We start from the raw sequence: 6000 nt of genomic DNA on the forward strand, positions 1-6000 counted from the left end.
AATTGAAGACGATTATGGGTATGTCAGAAGGGGGGATGCAGTGTACACAGACAGCAGTAGCTCCACCTCCCAAACCACATAGTGCCTGCCTAGCCAGAGCTATAGCAACAACATTGCAGTTACTTTGAATCTGATTTTTCACAGTGGTTCCCAGTGACAGAAGTTTGACGATAGAAGACATTTACTGGTAGTACAGTACATACCTGAGTTACTACACTATGTCATTGAACCTGGCTTACATTGGTCTCCTTGAGACCACAGAAGAAGACGCCCTGACAGCCGCTGCAAAGTCCCTGCTAAGGGTTCCAGACAAGATACAATCTATGGGAGGAAGTTTTCCATGAATCATATATTGTTATGGTACGTATATCTCTAAATTGGTTATCTTCCATCTCAGCCTCTGTGAATTTAGGCTGTTGTGATCTCTCCACGGTTACATGGGCTTCTTTTCACAAAAGTCACATGGTGACCTCATTGGTTGTATGGACCTGCCAAATTAGTCAATTATTCAATTATTCCACCTACCATTGGTCCCACCAACCCTCCGGATTATTTGTGTTATAAAAGCACAACATTATTTTAATTTGGTCTGGGACGGTACCCTAAAGCAGTTTGTGATTCCATAATTCCTGCCTATGTTTTGCAAATGCCGGAAGTTTCATTCATACAGAATACGCTTCACTCTTTGGATTTTTAAACATCCAGTGACACCCCACCATGACAATGAATCCATTAGAGGAATTCAATGAATATTGTAGCCCAGGTGCTAAAACATCTCTGGAGCTTTATGCCAGTCGTGCCTATTGAGTTGTGGAGTGCCTCTATGAGCACCCAAACAATAAAACAAGCTTCATAAAAAAATGTGCGCATGCTTCATTACCGAAATTCTACTCTCTTATGTTTTGTCTGCACTCCGTTCGGTGTGAAGAGGGCCAAGGAGAACCAAATGAGTAGGTAGAAACAGAGAGCTGAATTTGGCACAAATCGTGACGCAGAGTCCACAGGCACCTCTCTCCATATCAGCCCAGCAGGAATGTCAAGCATCCTCCAAACAGGCAGCATTCTCAGAAAACAAGCCCCTTTCTGTCATCCCTCAGACAATGGAGGATCTGGAAACCTTGCTCTAATGTGGGAATATTCTCTGTACATACCGCATCCACTTTATTTGAAATCCTCTTTCAAGCGACCTTTTGGAGAGTGGGTCTGTTCTGACAATGGTCCGGATACTTGGTCATGACACTCGCTCTTCCTAATGTAGGATGACGTAGAGGGACCATGGTAAACAGATGCTGGATTACATAAGCACATGACACCGTATTTTCTTTGTTGGCTTGGTGATTCACACGGGACGAGACATCCGTCAGACAACAGGCCCAATCAGGAGCATTGATCCTCTTCCAGTCCCAATCAGCAATAATCAGCATGCTCTTTAGCTCTGAGGAGACCAGACTATTGATCCTAACACACTTGCTTTTCTCTACAAGCATTTGTTTCCATTAGACGCACTGTACAGCCGGTTAGATCATTTTGCAGTTATGAAGTCAGGGTTGTTTTGTCGTTCGTTTTATACAATGTAGCTAACCAAATTTTTTGCCTGGATTTTGTCAATAAATGAGTAATCAAAGTAAGAGAAACTTCAGCTTTTGTAGTTTACACATTCATTCAGTATGACGTCCAGTTTCCATTCTCTAGATAGATAACCGTTTCTTCGGAGGAACTTGTCTGAAGATATTTTCCTAGATTATAGTACAGGCCCCTATTCATATCCCTTTTTTTCTTTCAAGTTTCCTGCACACAACGCACTACTAGGCTATAGAAGCTCCACTTGCTTAACTCACTATACACCAGTTCAGGGATGCAAGTTTGATATCAGCTTTGGCAGGGACATCAATAGTTAATCAACAGTTAATACGAGCTAATAAGATTTTTTGGAGCTTCATGTAATATTGTTTTTATGTTTTAGTCAAAATAAGATGATCGGTAGCCGGTAGGCCTATCATTTAGAAACTTTCTTTAGTTTTGTAATGTTTTCTTAGCCTACCTCAATTCTGACTTGTGTGCCGAGTCCTACACCTGGACTTCTGTGTGCGTGCTGCAGTGGCTATTTGGCACACAGAAGAGCGCACTGACATGGAATTCTGCGTGCATCGGTTTGTGTTTTCGGTTAAACTGCTTTGATTTTACATTTTGTGTTGATTGGGATACTGCGTTTATTTTTTCTGGGATTATCAATCTAAATGAATGCACTGACTAATAAAAGTAAATTGTTAAAACTCAAACTATAGATTTGACTGGGGCACAGCAGATTTATACTGGGGCACATGCCCCAGTATAAAGGGTCTAACGACGCCCCTGCCCAGAACCCTGCATTAGCCTTCATGGTATGCCTGCTTCCCCAGTAAGCTAACAGGGAGCCCCTCCTTGATCTTATTTTGCCACTCAGAAAAATGGTGGTCAGAACTGGTAGGTTTGAGACAGGGCTGTCAAGAGACACACAACAACCAGGATTTGTTATTAGTTATGGGTCAACTGAGGGTAATGGTAGGTGTCTGGATCTATCTGCACACAATGGCAGTCGGTTGACCTGAGCAAAGTCACATTCAGACTGGCGAAGGGGACGAATGTCTGTCAGAGACGAGCAGAAAGAGCCTTTGCGACGAAACACTGTTGCAACACGCTTTCTAGACAGAAATGAACAACAGTTCGTAGCTGAATATGGTAAATACATACAAATGAAAAGGACATGTACATGTAACATCCCACATGCCGTGCTGGTGTCTGTCTTGAGTGAGAAACATCCGGAAGAGCCTTTTCTCTATTGTTTTAAGGGTACTGCTGGAGGCTGGAAAATAAGAAATCCATTTTTGTTACTCACCCATTTGTTTATCTGACTGTCTTCTCTTTTGAACAAGGCTTCTCTATTTCCCTTAAACCCTCCTTGGTGTAACTAAAAGACATGCTGTGGACAGGATCATTACCTAATTGTTTTGCTCATTCTCGAGGAATCGTGATGTGTGTGTGTTTGATTGTGTGTGTGTGTGTGTGTTTGATTGTGTGTGTGTGTATGTTCGTGTGTGTCTTGGGCTGTTTGAGTTGTTTTGCCAGGAAGACGGAACCAGGGGAGTAATCAGACATTGATGAAGAGACATCCACAGCGACTTCCAGCTCCGCACTGGCACCCTGTATATGGCAGACCTTCAAAACACCTGAAGTGAGAGGCAGAAGAAGGACAGAGGGGTGAGGGCTGGTTCACTGAGCAACACTGGAGAGGGAAGGGACAGGAATGGGTGCTGGCGGCATCAGGAACCCAAATGCATAATCGACACCAACACAAAGCCGGAGATCCATAGAGAACCATTTCAAGCAGAAGAGAAGACCCACCTACTCACGTAAGATCTTGATAGACCCCATGACTCTCCGTGAGTGTGTCAGAGAGTGAATCGGTGGGCTAGTGTCCTCTCCTCTTCAGTGAGTGGGCTACCAGGGGAGAGCTCTACTGGTGGGATTGAGGACGCAGATAGGGCTGGGCAGGGAGAGGGTGCTGTCTCTTTCTGGGTTGTCTTCAGCTGTCAACCTTCAACAGGACACCTGGATGCAGTGCCTCCCGCCTATTCAAGACTAATAGGCAATCCATCCATCCCCTCTATCTCCTGCTCCATGATGGGCAGCTAATTAATCACAATTGTGGGAGCGTTTTTTTTTCTTTTCTTTTTATCTTCTGACCCCATTTTCCCATAATACTAGAGTATCATCTCTTGTCCAGTGGTTGCTTGGATAGATCCAAAATACAGTACTCTTAGACAAAAACATACAGTGCCTTCTTATATTCGAGGGAGGTGCACGGGCATGACAGCATTCACTTGTACTCTAGCATCACAGCAATCCCGATACACAATAATAAAACACATCCACTCTGTGTGTTTGTGTGTGTGAGACAGAGAGAGAGAGAGAGAGAGAGAGAGAGAGAGAGAGAGAGAGAGAGAGAGTAGTGGGTCTGTGTTTGTCTGTGTGTGTGTGTGTGTGTGTGTGTGTGTGTTTGTGTGCTTCTGCAGAGATAATGATGTTTTGGTCATTGAAGCAGTGTCACTCAGGTGTTATTTTCTGCAAAAGCCTGACCCAGGAATCGATAGTCGGACGTTTGTGATTAAATGGAAGTGACATAGGACAGAGAGAGAGAGATAGAGAGAGAGAGGGGGGAGACAGAGAGGAGGGGAGGAGAGGGGGGAGGAAGAGAAAAAGAAGGATGGGCAGATGGAATTATCTCTCCAAGTCTGTTAGCTTTTGAAACCGCAATGTTGCAATGTCGTCCCGTAGCAATGCTCCAGGGGTCCAGGAGAAATAAGTAAACCTCACATATAAAGTTTCCTCTCCAGCTTCTTATTGCAGGAGCACCCCAGTGCCTCTCTTTGACAGGCCTATGATTCATTTCCTCTGCCCCTGAGAGACGGGAAATGAATAGAAAGCTTGGATACTGTCAGGCGCTAAATGGAAGCGGAGCTTGCTCTCCGCCTCGCCGAGACGAACCTCCGGGCAGGAGTGATGACGGACGCCGAGCTCTTCAGTCCCACTGCGTGGCTCCTCGCTCACAGGGCTGGGTGTGCAGCTTGACAAGCCGCTGAGGTGCTTGAAATTCATACAATTGCCCTGTGATCAGTCTCCCATATCACATAGGACCTGGGAAGTTGGACCAACTACACTCAGTGGTGTCTCTCACACAGTCACTCACACCCATGTTTCCAGTTCTGGACTTATGGGAATAGACACACACATGCGCAGCCCCACAAAGTGAACTCGGGTTGTTAGCTTTAGAAACTGCAATATAGCGGCGTTGTTGTAAAGAAATGCCCGCCAAGGTCCATACGTTGATTGTTGAGGAATAGGAAGACAATACAAAGGATTGTCAAGATATATAGAGTGAACGGGTGACTCGTTTTCTGAGCCTTGGGGGAGTCTGACTCAACAGACTGAGGAGATGAGAAAAATGGAGAAACCTGGAGTGGAGTCGAGGATGTGAATGTATTCCAAGATGAGACCAAGCAACAGTTCGGCTTCTCCTCAGGATGTGTGCATGGACGCACAGCCTGGACTTTGGGTTATTGATGATGTGATCTTAACATATTTTTCCAGGACCCCTAATAATGTCTCTTTATATTTGTATCAGACACTATATGTTACAATCTATTATGGTAAATAAAGTCAGTAGAGATTCACTTCATGGTTCATGATAAGGACAAGAGACCATCTAAAAAATGACTACTAAGTTTGTTGTTCCGTGTTGGGCTCTCCACATGGTGTCTCCAGGTGGCGGGTGTCCAGTTCCTCTGCGTGTCTTTTGGTGTTGGTCTTGGCCCATTTTTGTCAGAGGAAGCGTCCAGCTGGGGGCTGGATCCCCACAGAACCACACAGTCCCTGCAGGGAGTAGGGGGAATGACCGGTCAACTGAGGCAACATCTCCTCTGACAGCTTCCTCTCATTTCCTGTTATGGTTGTCTCCGGTTTCCCAACTCAGAGTTCTGCAACACTTTTTAACCATCTTCCTTACAGACAATAAATCGTTTTTTGCTGTAATGTCTCAATTTTTGTGATGTGAGCCAACTTCAAAGCTTTTTTTTCTTTCCATTTTACCGTGGCACGTCGTGTTTTTGTGGTGGCTCAAGGCTGCAAAACGAATATCTCCTTTCATGTAAACCATCAGCCATTCACACCCTGTTCCCTCAGCTCTGACAAAAGCCAGTGTGTGTGTGTGTGTGTGTGTGCTGCTCTGTGAACATTGGAGAGCACACAAGAGAACACCCAGGCCCAGCTGCAGGATCCAAGCCATGTCTGCACACAAAGGCCCAGGCTGTGAACTATTCAGACCAGCTAAATGTTTGCTGATTGTGATGAAAACGGAGGGCTGGCAAGACAGGAAAAAGGTTGACTGCTATATTGAAATGTCGGATTGTCTGGTTTGGAAACGGGCGACAGTAGTGATTCAGTGGGTAAAAAGGTTTTGTGTCC

The sequence above is a fragment of the Osmerus mordax genome, chromosome 3 (genome assembly GCF_038355195.1).
Source record: "Osmerus mordax isolate fOsmMor3 chromosome 3, fOsmMor3.pri, whole genome shotgun sequence".
In the NCBI taxonomy this organism is placed as follows: Eukaryota; Metazoa; Chordata; class Actinopteri; order Osmeriformes; family Osmeridae; genus Osmerus; species Osmerus mordax.